This window comes from Ornithodoros turicata, unplaced genomic scaffold, assembly GCF_037126465.1.
Source record: "Ornithodoros turicata isolate Travis unplaced genomic scaffold, ASM3712646v1 Chromosome76, whole genome shotgun sequence".
NCBI classification, from domain to species: Eukaryota; Metazoa; Arthropoda; class Arachnida; order Ixodida; family Argasidae; genus Ornithodoros; species Ornithodoros turicata.
The window spans coordinates 450,841-466,436 of record NW_026999391.1 but is presented as its reverse complement, the minus strand read 5'-3'; positions in this window follow the sequence as shown (position 1 = coordinate 466,436).

Sequence of the window (15,596 nt, the reverse complement as noted above, 5' to 3'; positions counted from 1 at the left end):
CACCAATATGAAGAGCGTACCGATTTCACCCAAATTCATGATAATTCACAGTGATATTCACGAGCTATCCCATCGGAAAAAATAGCCGAATATCATGCTTTTCGGAGCACCGGACCATGGCGCGCGATGACTTTTTGAGCGCAATCGCTCTCAGTGCGACGAAAGGAGGTTCCGAAGCCAGCCCACACAGTGATAGTAGAAAAAGTAACAGTTCCTAAAATTGGGAGACGGAAAGCATTAATTATTCCAGCGAAAGCCGGACGTGATAAGCCGTGCCTGTTTTATCTCTTTGTGCGATGTCGGAAAGGACTGGGTTTCCAACCTCCTTTCGTCTGACTGACAAAGATTGCGCAGAAAAATTCATCGTGCGCTATTCTGTGCGACCTCCGTAGAGCATGATGTTCGGCTATTTTTTCCAATGGGATAGCTCCTGAATATCCCTGTCAATTATCATTAATTTGACTAAATTAGACACGCTCTTCACATTGGTGGGGTAAAAAAGTGACCTTTACTAGGCAATTTTCCGACTTAAGCTCGCAAAAATTTACATAATTAAACTTACGTTGCTCGACATTCACAGGAGGAGGTGGCAAAAACCCAGTAAGAACAAACGCTATTGACCGCAGGACTCTAGGTGGTGTAGTTTTTTTATTATAATTCAATGACACGTTTTCTGGGACACCCTGTATACAGCCACCCTTGTGTGACGATTTTGTGGCGGAGTCGCACTGCTTGCTTTAACATCTTGCTTGTACACCGAGCTATTCGAGGTACATGTGACAGGGAACGCTAAGTAGGTTTAATTTGCGAGTAAAATCGCGGTAAAATGTCTCGGGGCGACGTCTGGTGGGAAATAATCCGTAAGCTGTCAAGCAACGGTGTCATATGTGCAGACTATCTTGTGCTGCTCATGATGACTGCGTAGTCGACTTCGTTTGTTTTAGACTCAGTGTTGCGCGGATCCAACGTAGTTTTTGCGCTGTAGTTAACGACCGACACGCAGTTGGTGGTGACTGCGACACAGTGTTGCCTGACGTCTTCAATTTAAATTTTCTAAAAAAATTATAACCGCAGTTAGGACGAAAATTGGGACGTTAGAGTAAGGAGCGCTCACGATATCGAACAGATAAATTTTCTTATATTAAAAGCTTTATGCTGCTTTACAGTGTTTCAAAGCAATAGCTCCGAACCGAAGTAATGGTAAATAGACGCTGTCACGTAGTTTCTTGGTTATTTATTTGCCTATAGGCCTACAGGGTGCTGCAAAATCCATCAGCCAAATAGAGTGACTACAAACAACACCGAAGACACTCAATAGGTTACGCAAAACAGTTACACTCAACAACAATTGCAAACGATGTTCGGGACAGACACCTGAGCCCGCCAGAGTGTACCCGCATAGACTCTTGGGTTGCTCTGGATGACTTTTGCGTCAAGTGGATTCACGTGGTCGAGTATGGGCCTACATATTCAGAAAGGCTTCCATCGAAAAGATATTATTGCACCTACTGATCGATAGTGGCGAAAATGACCGTTTATGGTGAAGAGGACAGTAACAAAGACAGCTTTAAACAGTATTACTATACTATTACTATAACACATCTCGAGCACATCTTCTCCATTGTCCGCAGTAGCAACCGTACGAATCCACGCTTTCAGTGTCTCTAAATCAGTTATAGGCTATCGCCTTCCAGTTTGTCAAAATGACTTGGGCCGTGGCGAAATCCGGTCCACCAACGCTGTGCCCTGAAACCACTTTTAGAGCTTCTAGCCACCGTATAGGACAATACAGTCAGCAATGGGGTAGAGTATCGTCGCTCGCCGATGAAACTCTTGATGAAACTTGTTCTTGTTGTTTGCGAGAATACACTCAAAAGCCGATCATTACGTAGAGTTTAACGATAATTGGCTTGACTAGAGTTGTAACCAATTCCACGCGTTGCGAACCCGAACGACACAAAAACTTTTGAGAATTCCGGCCTCTTCCGGGACAGGGTAGAAACGCGCCATGGTCAATCCTTTGGAGACATGGAGGAAGGAAACACAGGAGCGGCCCTTCCAAGTGTTTGCCATGGGGACCAGCGTGCCAGCTTCGCATTGCATTCTGGGATGCTCCTGTCTACCATGTGATCGCTCACCTGACCTCAAGAGCATGCGCAGGCCGGCTCCCTAACCAGACGACGGGAGTCATGAATGCAGCTCAGATATCTGCATTGTGATGGACGCCGCGCGTCCAGTTTTATTTGTGTATGTTCGGAGGTTTACTCTTGGTTTACCCTTGTGTCACAAGACCGGTCAGGATCTGCAGGACAAGCATGCAGGACTACAAACCTCATTCGTGGCAGCGACGTTTGGGTGACGGCGTGGCCACGTTTTGTGTTTGTTGCTGAAGTGGTAAAGCATGCCAGTAATGAAATTTGTACAATCATGAAAGAAATCAGTTGAATCTGCAACTGTAGCACAGCACCAGCTTGCAAACAAAGGATTCAAGATGACTCTCTCACAGACAGGAGTACGAAACAACCGATCAAGTACGTACTTACGAATGAAACGTCATTCCCGTGACAGAGCTGCTTTCTGTTGAACGACAGCCGCCACCGCGGTAAGAACACGTTACCAAAACGTTGCTTCCGCAATGGTGCTCACATTTTAAGAGTAAATGACTTTGGAAAAGCACGGAAAGCAGCTCGAGCTTCAAAGCGTTGCTAAACCGAAACGTTACAGAGGATCACGTGGTGGACAGGAAGTAATGGCGGTTTTGAAAGGAGCGACCTCCAGAGGGGTCCCATGGAAATCTGTTCGAAACGGCCGCTCCTGTGTTTCCTTCCTCCATGTTTGGAGCAGTATCATCGGCGACAAGAATCAGAATACCACTACGTCATTGACGACGTAAATTGTGCAACCGCTCTTCGTTCCCGCAACACTGTTCAGCCGACGTAGAGCTAGGCCGAATGATATAGTCAACTAAAAAACTATTGTATATGGTAACAGTCGTCGCTGTAGAAAGCACGGTGACCTCGGTCTTCTGACCAGAGTTTCCGATAGCAATGAAATATGAGTAATGTTTAGCACATCATAAGGACACTAAAAACGTATAGCGCACAATGTTCGCATTGGCTGCCGTTTAGCGACGTCGGTGTATTTTTTTTAACGGGAAGCCACGTAGATTCGACACGTCATTGACACCACGTGCTTTCTTGGAGTTGGAGTTGGACGGACTAAAAATAATACGGAGAGGTTGAACTTGTCACCTGACGTGCTTTCTTCTTTGCGCCATCGTTCGAAAGTACATAGGTGACGGTACGGTAATGGTTCCCAGACACTCCCCAAGCAAGAAGGAATCGTCACTGCGCATTGCGTAAAGCACTGCGCTGTGACGACTTCCTTGATAGTCCAATGCGGTGTCCTCTTCTGAAACTGCCTAATAAAACCTTATCTTATCGCACATTACATGCACCACAAGAAAGCAGCTGTTTTCGTGATTGAAATATGGCAGTCGTCGGGAGATCCAGATAGCGGCAGGATTCCAACCAACTCCTCTTCATTGCTTGTCACGTGAGCTTCCCATTACGCCACACTGGCACCACTTCCCAGGGTCTCGCATACTTCTCGAGGCTCCAGCGTTGCTTCCGTGCACGTTCTAGGCTACTGTCATTGGTTTTGTGATATTTGCGCTTTTGTTGAACATTCCCCCCAGTCGTATTGCCTTTGTTTAATGAGGCTTTACTATACAGGGTGTTTGCACTAACGCGTCGAGAAATTGTCTTTAAAGGGGGCGATAGTATAAAAGCAAGCGGTGCTTTTCGCTACTTGAGTAAGAAAAAGGTACTGCTTCACTGGTAGCACCTGTTTCTTAGTCAGGTAGCTGAAAAGTAGCGGTCGTTTCTCTTTTATCGCTCGCCTTAAATAAAGTTTCTGCACACGTTAGAGCAAATACCCTGTATAACCAAATTAGGCTTTCTAGAGCTTATTATGGCCTAGACAGGACGTCCCTCCAGCTCGCAAACACGTACCTCAGGTTCCTGGGCGACACAGAGGAACGCTCCGTGGCTGATATACTAGCTGATACCGCAGCGTATATATGAGTAGCATAGCGCATATAAGATATAGCGTATACTGATGGCTGATATAACCACACTTCAAGGAATCCTTTCAAGGCGACGAGACAGACATTAACACTCATACACTAACACATTTCACCTCAGCACGGTTAGCTTCTTCCCTCACGGGCTCAAGGAACCAATTCCTCGAATCCTGCATTTCTTTCTCCATGATGAAGAACGCCAGAACGACGCGGACGGACAGGGGTTATTCATCCAACACGCCCTTCATTTCCTCGCACTTCTTTCTCCATAGGCTCTGGTGCTTTGCAAGCCAAGTTACCAGTCTCTCACCGAGGTATGCTAGGAAACTGACGAGTAATCCACCAATGAGTACGACGAAAGCGGGCCTCAAATCAGCCACTGTGAAGGGAGTGACCCCCTGATCATCTTGATTAGTTGTTTCGCTGTTTCTTTTATAAGAGCTCTTGAAGTCGTCCAAGGACCTTGCCCTCTCGTACAGTCCTGCCTCGAATCCTTGGGTTATCAATTTCTTGAGGGCTTCCCTGTAAGGTGACCCGAAGTGTACGATAGGTCCAGAAGGCTTCTCACCGTCAATGATCTCTTGAAAGCCGAAAGTATCATTTGGGAGAACCTCTATGCACTCGTTCAAGTCCTCAACGTTTGCTATATAAACTAGAGGTCCTCCAAGAGGGACATAATAGCAGTCGCATCGTGGTGTGAAGGCAAGATCCACGCCTGTGAAAAGCATCCTTCGCCAGATATGGGGTGTGCGGTAAATGCATAAACACACCCTCCTGTTACTGTTGTGTCGTAACAGTGATGCCATGTCATAAATTCCATCTTCTAGTGGGACACTTCGGAGTAGAGACGTTAGAGATCCCTTGTAGACAGTGGACAGCGTCAGCACAAAGAACAGCCACGACACAAGGATAATTCGAATAGAAGTCAATCTCTGATGATCAGATGCCAGCAGCCCCGGACTGGCCGTCGAAAAAAGTGACGTTGTGTAGAAGGCCGACAATCTGTAAAAGGTGGGTGATCTTCCAGTGGCTGTTTTAAAGACCAGGAATGTCATGGTAGAACAAAACAGCACCGCACAAAATACGCACATCCAGACGCTGTAGCTAAATGGCAAGAGAATGACCACTTCTTTTGCCTGTGGCTTCCGAGCCTTTCCGAAGAGTACGAAATGAGTGGGTCCCCAGTACGCGGTATTGGTGCTAAATGTCCGGTAATATTTGTCGTACGGGTCCAGTAATACGTCCGCTGCATTTAACAGAAAATTATAGAACTGCAACACATCCGCTATATGTGACGCGGTGAAGTTTTCTGGATTCAGTCTTGTCTCTGGGAGGGTTGCATGTTGATCGATGCTGCAGTTGTTGTGACGGAGGTGTTCAAAGAAAGTAATAGGGTTTGTGTATCCGCATACAGGGCCATGGACGCAGTCCACTCGAAGTGTCCTTCCACTGATTTCTACTGAGGTAGGCTCAGTATGTTTCTTCGCAAATTCAGCCTTCGGCAGGTGTGACAAACCATACATAAAAAACCAATCCGGAGTAAAATCTGGTGCTAGGAACGCTGTACTATTGATTAGAAATATGTGCGAAAATGTTCCTAGGAAGATGGGAGTGTGAAAATATGCACTCGATGCGACGTTGTCCGCGTACAGAGTAATTGACGGCGTGCGTGACCCAGTCGATTCGAAACCCTTCATTTGTAGCCTCCTGAAATCGTCTAAGCTACAAACCACTTTTAGTGCTCGCGAAACCTTGTACCGGAAATAGTCATTCTTGAAGTGGTCCTGGACAGTGATGACGATCTGGTGACGAAGGGATTGCGTGAGACGGGAGAAGACCCAGCTGTGCTGAGCTGCGCATTTGGGAGTCATTAAGATACCGAGGCTGCGGCCGCCGAAATGCTTGTTCATGTAGTCGATGAAACTGACAGATGTAGTGAACTTCTCCCATGGCTCTTGCGAGAGAATAACTTGCAACATCACCACAAAGGTAACGAATGCAAACGAACGCATTTCGAGACCGTCGTTATTGAGAGAATGTGAAAGGCATTCTGCTGTAACGCTGTCCAAGGCCCTATTCTCGTCAAAGTAATCGACCTTGTTTACTTTGTGTCTTGCCTGTCATTGGTCATCACGCCTTGGTGGGCACGCCTCCTTCACGTAACGACCAATGAGAGGCAATGACGCAAAGTCATCGAGGTCGATTACTTTGACAGGAATAGGGCCCCAGGACAGAAATTGAGATTATAACGGCTGGCGTTCCTGATACGTTCGTGATGTGATCGTGTGCGCAGCATGCTCTAGACACGCCTGTTTTCGAAGCCACTCAACACCTTCTTCAAACAGGCGTAACCATGTTTCACGATTCATCGAGAAGAGTGCTGTCGTAGAGGAGACAGAGGCCTGGTATCTGACAAATAAATCACCGCTCCATCGAGATTATATGGTTGATTTCTAACGGCCAATGCGACTGGCCGTTAGACTCTTGATTTATCGCAGCAAATCCTCTTCCATCAAGCAGAATCATCCAATCTTCTGAACTTTCTAAGAACAGAACATCAATCGCATAGCATTGCGACGAATTATAGGGTTATCGCTTCTGATTCGAAGAGCGTGGGGGTGTTCGCCTTTTTGTAGTAATTTTTAGATATATGATGCTTGCTACAGGAGGGGGGGTAATGGTAGGATCGGCTAGTCGTTGTTGGCCACACAGAAGTGGATGTCCTCACAACTACAGTCAAGGCGTACGCCCCTCTCTCTCTCTTCAAATCAGAAGCGATAACCATATCATTGTTGCAGTGGTTGGCGCACAACGAACTATGCTGTGAAGGTCTGTTCTGAGAGCGTAAGGACGAGTCTTGTGAGGAAGTATGGTATGTCAACTCGAACCGTTTTAGTCGGGTTCATGTAACCGCGGCTATTGTAGTGTGCTCACACACGTATTAGGGCTAAATTAGATAATATCGATTCTAAGATAGCGGCGCATGAAACGATGTTAACGGCCATTAGCAGTAAGCTGAGTAGAGCAGAAGAGCAGATTGAAACATTGAAGAAAGTGGTTGCGCATCAGGCAAACGATCTTGGAAAGCTTCATCACCAAGTTAAGGAACTACAGTATAAAAATGTTGACCTTGAAGATAGAAGTAGAAGACAGAATCTAGTTTTTTTTATGGCATTGAAGAGAACAGCTCCGAAGCATGGGATCAGAGTGAATCACCAATAAAAGAGACTTGTAAATCAGACTTGGGGAGAGATTTAAAAACCATCGAGAGAGCGCATAGAGTCGGTCGTTATGAAAACAATTTAAGCGACCGGTCGTTGTGAACTTTGCCTCTTACAAGGAAAAACAGGAAGTTATGTCTAAAGCAAGAAACGTCAAGGGAATGGCATACAGCGTCGACCAGGATTATTCCATTGGAACGCGACGCACTAGAAAGAAACTTTGGGAATATGGGAAAGCAGTGAGAGCCCGGGACGATAGCCGTGTAAATCTTAGACACGATAGGCTGGTCGTTGACGGAAAAACTTTTGCGTGGGATAAAGAAAAAGGCGAAGTTGTTCCCAGTTCGAAAACAGAGTGACGACGACGAACCAAAACAATTCCTCTGCCCCGTGAAATAGTTGCACTATAATAAACTGCAGGAGCGTTGTAAATAAAGTTGAAGACCTGGCAGGTCTGATGGAGTCCGTAAAAGCTGACATAGTATTTGGAACAGAATCATGGTTAAATTCATGTATTCAAAACGAGGAGGTGTTTCCTGAAGACAGGACCAGCCGAGGCGGAGGTTTTTTATTTTAGTTCACGCATCCTTAAGGTAATCAGAGCTCGATGTTGGTTGTAACACCGTAGAAACTGTTTGGTGTACAGTTAGTTTTGCTAGTTGCTCACATGCACTGGGCGTTTTCTATCACCCGCCTGGATCGGATGCTGGACTATTGCACTCGCTCTTTGATATTATATCCGGGCTTCCTAATAGTACTATCATGCTAGCAGGTGATTTTAATTTGCCTGACTTGTGCTGGCAGGGTTCTTTGTGTCTTGCAGGAGTTGGTAGTCATGTAAATAATGAATTGAAATGTATTGTTGACACTTTTGGTTTAGTTTAATACGTGAATGTACCTACCCTATCGTTCTTCGCAATGGGTGGCGCACAGCGTGCTATGCGGTGAAGTTCTGTTTTTAGTGTGTGCTTCCACACGTCTGCCACCATGGCTCTGAAAGTATTATTGGGCAGTACTCTGGCCGTGCATGAAAACACAGCCGTATCTGCAGTGGTGGGTCTCCAAAGTCTCTAACATTGCACTTAAAGCAAGGTACAGAGTACATGGGCGTCTGTGATACTTGAAGTGCAGCACAAGGCACCGAATTTTAAGTATATAGTATACTTAAAGTACAAAAAGTACAAAAAGTACTGGGAATGTTCGGGACAGACACCTGAGCCCGCCAGAGTGTACCCGCATAGACTCTTGGGTTGCTCTGGATGACTTTTGCGTCAAGTGGATTCACATGGTTGAATATGGGCCTACATATTCAGAAAGGCTTCCATCGAAAAGATATTATTGCACCTACTGATCGACAGTGGCGAAAATGACCGTTTATGGTGAAGAGGACAGTAACAAAGACAGCTTTAAACAGTATTACTATACTATTACTATAACACATCTCGAGCACATCTTCTCCATTGTCCGCACTAGCAACCGTACGAATCCACGCTTTCAGTGTCTCTAAATCAGTTATAGGCTCTCGAAAATGGTTAAAAATTGGGCTGTTCGGTACAGCATACTTTAAAAGCGATAAAACCCCCGTGCCGGGGAACAAGTCAACAGACGACACAACACACAGGCACAGTTCTGTGCCTGTGTGTTGTGTCGTCTGTTCACTTGTTCCCCGGCACGGGGGTTTTATCGCTTTTAAAGTATAGGCTCTCGCCTTCCAGTTTGTCAAAATGACTTGGACCGTGGCCAAATCCGGTCCACCAACGCTGTGCCCTGAAACCACTTTTAGAGCTTCTAGCCACCGTATAGGACAATACAGTCAGCAATGGGGTAGAGTATCGTCGCTCGCCGATGAAACTCTTGATGAAACCTGTTGTTGTTTGCGAGAATACACTCAAAAGCCGATCATTACGCAGACTTTAACGATAATTGGCTTGACTAGAGTTGTAACCAGTTCCACGCGTTGCGAACCCGAACGATACTAAAACTTTTCAGAATTCCGCCCTCTTCTTGGACAGGGTAGAAACGCGCCATGGCCAATCCTTTGGAGCCATGGAGGAAGGAAACACAGGTGCGGCCCTTCCAAGTGTTTGCCATGGGGACCAGCGTGCCAGCTTCGCATTGCATTCTGGGATGCTCCTGTCTACCATGTGATCGCTCACCTGACCTCAAGAGCATGCGCAGGCCGGCTCCCTAACCAGACGACGGGAGTCATGAATGCAGCTCAGATATCAGCATTGTGATGGACGCCGCGCGTCCAGTTTTATTTGTGTATGTTCGGAGGTTTACTCTTGGTTTACCCTTCTGTTACAAGACCGGTCAGGATCTGCAGGACAAGCATGCAGGACTACAAACCTCATTCGTGGCAGCGACGTTCGGGTGGCAGCGACGTGGCAGCGACGTTTGGGCGTGGCCACGCTTTGTGTTTGTTGCTGAAGTGGTAAAGCATGCCAGTAATCAAATTTGCAGAGTTCGAGGTAACTCGTTACAAGTAACTCGTTACTGTAACTAAGTTCCTTTTTTTTGGTAACTTGTAACTTAACTCGGTACTTTTGCGCCGTGGTAACTTTCACAGGAACTCGTTCCTTTTTTTGATAACTTTGCCCAAGTAACTTAAGTTAAGTTCCTAGTTACTTTTAACTCGCTTTTCACTGACGTCCACACATTTTCTTGCTTTCTCTCCGGTTCCTTCATGGCATATTTCGCTCTAAAACGTGATATTCAATGAGTGACAGTATTTTATTCAGGAAGTAAGAACCGCTGCCATCGAAATGAAGCTGAACCATTGAGCGCCCACAGGGGGTAAGATGCAAAGCGTTCGAATAGACCTCTACCAGAGAAACGTCATCATGACATTGGTAGACAGACTGAAAGCGAAACAAAGCGGAACGACGGCTGGGTTCCACGAACGGACACTTGTTCGCTGTCTCCCATTGAAATAAAAGTAGGACCGAGGGTCGCGTCCATTGAAGGGATCATGTCGTAGTCCCCTCCAGACCGTGGCTTTTGGGCGCGACCTTGTTCACCTCTAACTTCGAGCGTAGTTCAGTTCTACCAAATTTTGGCGCTGTCGAACACTATGACGTCATTTATTTACAAACAGGGAGAGGTCTATTATTGGGCATAAAGGAAAACAATCTAAGCGTGTTGCACTCCTCCGCAGGCAACTCAACTCAACTCACGTGCGCTGCACCTGCGTAATGCTATTTTGTGTCCGAAGTAACTTGGAAGTAACTCGTTCTTTCTTTTAAGTAACTCAGTAACTGCGAGTTAGATTTCATGCTGAAGAACTTCCTTATTAACTTAGTTACATTTTGCACGCGGTAACTTAACTTGTAACGAGTTCTTTTTGACGTGTAACTTCTCAATCTATGCAAATTTGTACAACCATGAAGGAAAGCAGTTGAATCTGCAACTGTAGCACAGCACCAGCTTGCAAACAAAGGATTCAAGATGACTCTCTCACAGACAGGAGTACGAAACAACCGATCAAGTACGTACTTACGAATGAAACGTCATTCCCGTGACAGAGCTGCTTTCTGTTGAACGACAGCCGCCACCGCGGTAAGAACACGTTACCAAAACGTTGCTTCCGCAATAGTGCTCAAAGTGAGTAAATGACTTTGGAAAAGCACGGAAAGCAGCTCGAGCTTCAAAGCGTTGCTAAACCGAAACGTTACAGAGGATCACGTGGTGGACAGGAAGTAATGGCGGTTTCGAAAGGAGCGACCTCCAAAGCGGTCCCATGGAAATCTGTTCGAAACAGCCGCTCCTGTGTTTCCTTCCTCCATGTTTGGAGCAGTATCATCGGCGACAAGAGTCAGAATACCACTACGTCATTGACGACGTAAATTGTGCAACCGCTCTTCGTTCCCGCAACACTGTTCAGCCGACGTAGAGTTAGGCCGAATGATATAGTCAACTAAAAAACGATTGTATATGGTAACAGTCGTCGCTGTAGAAAGCACGGTGACCTCGGTCTTCTGATCAGAGTTTCCGATTGCAATGAAATATGAGTAATGTTTAGCACATCATGAGGACACTAAAACGTATAGCGCACAATGTTCGCATTGGCTGCCGTTTAGGGACGTCGGTGTATTTTTTTAACGAGAAGCCACGTAGATTCGACACGTCATTGACACCACGTGCTTTCTTGGAGTTGGAGTTGGACGGACTAAAAATAATACGGAGAGGTTGAACTGGTCACCTGACGTGCTTCCTTCTTTGCGCCATCGTTCGAAAGTACATAGGTGACGGTACGGTAATGGTTCCCAGACACTCCCCAAGCAAGAAGGAATCGTCGCTGCGCATTGCGTAAAGCACTGCGCTGTGACGACTTCCTTCATAGTCCAATGCGGTGTCCTCTTCTGAAACTGCCTAATAAAGCCTTATCTTATCGCACATTACGTGCACCACAAGAAAGCAGCTGTTTTCGTGATTGAAATATGGCAGTCTTCGGGAGATCCAGATAGCGGCAGGATTCCAACCAACTCCTCTTCATTGCTTGTCACGTGAGCTTCCCATTATGCCACACTGGCACCACTTCCCAGGGTATTGCATATTTCTCATGGCTCCAGCGTTGCTTCCGTGCATGTCTTAGGCTACTGTCATTGGTTTTGTGATATTTCCGCTTTTGTTGAACATTCCCCCCAGTCGTGTTGCCTTTGTTTAATGAGGTTTTACTATACAGGGTGTTTGCACTAACGCGTCGAGAAATTGTCTTTCAAGGGGGCGATAGTATAAAAGCAAGCGGTGCTTTTCGCTACACTCTTAAAAATGAACTTCACCGCATAGCACGCTCCTAGCCAACCATTATCTCGAATGATATCGTTATCTACCCTGATTTGTTGAAAACAGGGGGCGTACGCCTTTTCTGTGACAATTATGAACAGCATAAGTGTCACAGAAATGGCGTACGCCCCCCGTTTTCAACAAATCAGGGCAGATAACGATATCATTCGAGATAATGGTTGGCTAGGAGCGTGCTATGCGGTGAAGTTCATTTTTAAGAGTGTACTTGAGTAAGAAAAAGGTACTGCTTCACTGGTAGCACCTGTTTCTTAGTCAGGTAGCTGAAAACTAGCGGTCATTTCTCTTTTCTCGCTCGCCTTAAATTAAGTTTCTGCACACGTTAGAGCAAATACCCTGTATAACCAAATTAGGCTTTCTAGAGCTTATTATGGCCTAGACAGGACGTCCCTCCAGCTCGCACACGTACCTCAAGTTCCTGGGCGATACAGAGGAACACTCCGTGGCTGATATACCAGCTGATATCGTAGCGTATATATGAGTAGCATTGCGTATAAAGGATATAGCGTATACTGATGGCTGATATAACCACACTTCAAGGAATCCTTTCTAGCCGTCGAGACAGACATTAACACTCTTACACTAACACATTTCACCTCAGCACGGTTAGCTTCTTCCCTCACGGGCTCAAGGAACCAATTCTTCGAATCCAGCATTTCTTTCTCCATGATGAACAACGCAACAACGACGCGGACGGACAGGGGTTAGACAGGGGATTAGAAATATGTGCGAAAATGTTCCTATGAAGATGGGAGTGTGAAAATATCCGCTCGATACGACGTTGTCCGCGTACAGAGTAATTGACGGCGTGTGTGGCCCTTTCGATCTGAAACCCTTCATTTGTAGCCTCCTGAAATCGTCTGAACTACAAACCACTTTTAGTGCTCGCGAAACCTTGTACCGGAAATAGTCACTCTTGAAGTGGTCCTGGACAGTGATGACGATCTGGTGACGAAGGGATTGCGTGAGACGGGAGAAGACCCGAGGAGTGTCGTTGGGAGGAACCCGAGAGGTCTGCCTGCCTGATTAGGCGGCATGTTTCTCGGGAAGGGAAAGATGGTGGACAGGAGGAAAGGGTGAAGTGGAAGACCGAGCGGAATCCGCTCGTGGGGAGGATAGCTGCGTCCATGGGCCGACTTCAGGGGAACTGTGCCGGCATACGCCTATTACACATCTGAGGGAAACCCAGGAAAAACCCCAGACGGCACAGCCGGCCCGCGGATTCGAACCGCGGACCTCCCAGTCTCCAAGCGCACGCGTTACCGCTGCGCCACCGGAGCTGGTGGAGAAGACCCAGTTGTGCTGAGCTGCGCATTTGGGAGTCATTAAGATCCCGAGGCTGCGGCCGCCGAAATGATTGTTCATGTAGTCGATGAAACTGACAGATGTAGTGAACTTCTCCCATGGCTCTTGCGAGAGAATAACTTGCAACATCACCACAAAGGTAACGAATGCAAACGAACGCATTTCGAGACCGTCGTTATTGAGAGAATGCGAAAGGCATTCTGCTGTAACGCTGTCCAAGGCCCTATTCTCGTCAAAGTAATCGACCTCGTTTACTTTGTGTCTTGCCTGTCATTGGTCATCACGTCTTGGTGGTCACGCCTCCTTGACGTAACGACCAATGAGAGGCAATGACGCAAAGTAATCGAGGTCAATTACTTTGACAAGAATAGGGCCCCAGGACAGAAATTGAGATATTAACTGCTGGCGTTCCTGATACGTTCGTGATGTGTTCGTGTGCGCAGCATGCTCCAGACACGCCTGTTTTCGAAGCCACTCAACACCTTCTTCAAACAGGCGTAACCATGTTTCACGATTCATCGAGTAGAGTGCGTAGAGGAGACAGAGGCCTGGTATCTGACAAATAAATCACCACTCCATCGAGATTATATGGTTGATTTCCAACGGCCAATGCGACTGGTCGATCGTACATGTATTAGCCGCTTTTCAGCGAACTCTTGATTTATCGCAACAAATCCTCTTCCATCAAGCAGAATCATCCCATCTTCTGAACTTTCTAAGAGCAGAACGTCAATCGCATAGCATTGCGACGAATTATAGGGTTGCCGCTTCTGATTCGAAGAGCGTGGGGGCGTTCGCCTTTTTGTAGTAATTTAGATATATGATGCTTGCTACAGGAGGGGGGGGTCTACTTTTTTTATAACGGGGACTACGGGAGTATACCAGAAAAACTTTTTTGACTACCTGCCTGTGTTTGAGTGCTTGTCCGAAGAATATAACATTCACGAGCTATAACAGTTATTTAAGAGAAAACTACTAGCACTAGTAAACCAGCATATACCAAATGTGGATTCATCCAAACTCAGTAAACGCAAGAAGCCTTGGGGTAATAAAGACGTATTAAATATTGTTAAGCGAAGAAGAAAGGCCTATCTTGTTTTCAAAAAAACTGGACGAAATGAAGATCTCCAAAGTTTACGCGATGTTACGAGAGAATGTTAGGTCAAAAATTAAAATAGCGAAGGAACAATATTTTAATAAGTTAGATGAGCAGATGAAAACAAATCCTAAACATGTTTGGAAGTACATAAAAAGTTGTAAGAAGGATCCTATTGGAATAAGTGAAATTACTCATGAAGATGTCGCCATTACAGACGACGTTCAAATAGCTACGTGTTTGAATAACTACTTCTGTTCTGTGTTTCTAGCGGAGACTTCTTGTCGTTTTGACTTACCCTCTTGTCACATTCCGTTAATGCAACCGGTCCAGTTGAGCGTAGCTGGAATCGAGGCACTACTCGAAACGATAGATGAAACGAAAGCATGTGGTCCGGATGGTATATCTCCGAGGGTGCTTCGTCGTTGTGCGCGACCTATATCGTTATACCTTTACTTGTTGTATGAAAGATCACTTTCTACGAGCATTTTACCCGATGACTGGAAGAAGGCGTGCGTCGTTCCTATACATAAGGGAGGTTCCCGGAAGGAAGCCACAAATTACCGGCCAATTTCATTAACGGCTGTGTCATGCAAAATTATCGAGCACGTTCTGTACAAAGCGATAATGGAGCACCTGACGGAGAATAATTTACTGACCAGACAACAACATGGATATCGTAAGGGCTTATCTTACGTCACACAACTTATTGAATTCTATCATGATATTGCAAAAGAAGTGGATAGTGGAGGACAAGTAGATTGTATTTTTTTTAGATTTTCCGAAAGCATTCGACACCGTATCTTACCCGCATTTGTTGTATAAACTTAATATGCTAAACATAGATGAAACATAAATGGATTGAGAACAACACTCTTAAAAATGAACTTCACCGCATAGCACGCTCCTAGCCAACCATTATCTCGAATGATATCGTTATCTGCCCTGATTTGTTGAAAACGGGAGGCGTACGCCTTTTCTGTGACACTTATGCTGTTCATAATTGTCACAGAAAAGGCGTACGCCTCCCGATTTCAACAAATGAGGGCAGGTAACGATATCATTCGTGATAATGGTTGGCTAGGAG